Source organism: Rutidosis leptorrhynchoides, chromosome 1 (assembly GCF_046630445.1).
Source record: "Rutidosis leptorrhynchoides isolate AG116_Rl617_1_P2 chromosome 1, CSIRO_AGI_Rlap_v1, whole genome shotgun sequence".
Lineage (NCBI taxonomy): Eukaryota > Viridiplantae > Streptophyta > Magnoliopsida > Asterales > Asteraceae > Rutidosis > Rutidosis leptorrhynchoides.
This window is the reverse complement of record NC_092333.1, coordinates 105546373-105547281: the sequence shown is the minus strand read 5'-3', so window position 1 is coordinate 105547281 and position 909 is coordinate 105546373. Positions and strand designations below refer to the sequence as shown.

At 36.5% G+C, this 909-nt stretch overlaps 1 non-coding gene across 1 annotated transcript; it reads right to left on the bottom strand.

The window, feature by feature from the left end:
- Positions 1-254: 254 nt before the first annotated feature.
- On the bottom strand, positions 255-361 carry LOC139887039 (small nucleolar RNA R71). The gene has a single exon (XR_011772891.1). It is a non-coding gene; the product is annotated as a small nucleolar RNA R71 (small nucleolar RNA).
- Positions 362-909: the final 548 nt, after the last annotated feature.

The following is a 909-nucleotide window of genomic DNA, read 5'->3' as shown; positions in this document are numbered from 1 at the left end:
GACTAATCAATGCCAATTTAGTGGTGCGCCGAAGGAAGATCCAAATGAACATCTTCGTACCTTTAATAGGATCTACACACTATTTAAAATAAGAGAAGTGGAGGATGAACAGATATATCTCATGTTATTTCCCTGGACTTTAAAGGGAGAAGCCAAAGATTGGTTGGAATCGTTTACCTGAAGGGGCGATTGACACATGGGATGTTTTAGTTGAAAATTTTCTTAAACAATTCTTTCCGGCATCTAAAGCCGTAAGACTTCAAGGAGAAATTGTTACGTTCACACAGAAACCAAATGAAACTCTATATGAGGCATGGACTAGATTTGAAAAGTTATTAAGAGGATGTCCGCAACATGGTTTAGACACCTGTCAAATAGTACAAATATTCTACCAAGGATGCGACATCACTACAAGAAAAGACATAGATATACCAGCTGGTGGTTCTATTATGAAGAAAACAGAAACTGATGCTTATAAAATTATTGATAACACTGCTTCCCACTCACATGAGTGGCACCAAGAAAAAGATATCGTTAGATCATCTAAAGCAGCTAGAGCCGATTCTAGTCATGACTTAGATTCCATTTCCGCAAAGATAGATGCTGTCGAGAGACGAATGGAAAAGATGACTAAAGATATCCACTCAATACGAATTAGTTGTGAGCAGTGTGGAGGACCACATTTGACAAAAGATTGTCTTAGTATTGATCTAACAATGGAACAAAGAGAGAATATTTCATACATAAACCAAAGGCCTGGAAATAATTATCAGAATAATTATCAACTGCCAAGACCGATTTACAATCAAAACCAGAATTATAACCGAAATATTCCATACAACAACCAACAAGGTCCTAGCAATCAACAAGTATCCAATAATACTTACAACCAGCAAAGACCTAATTTTC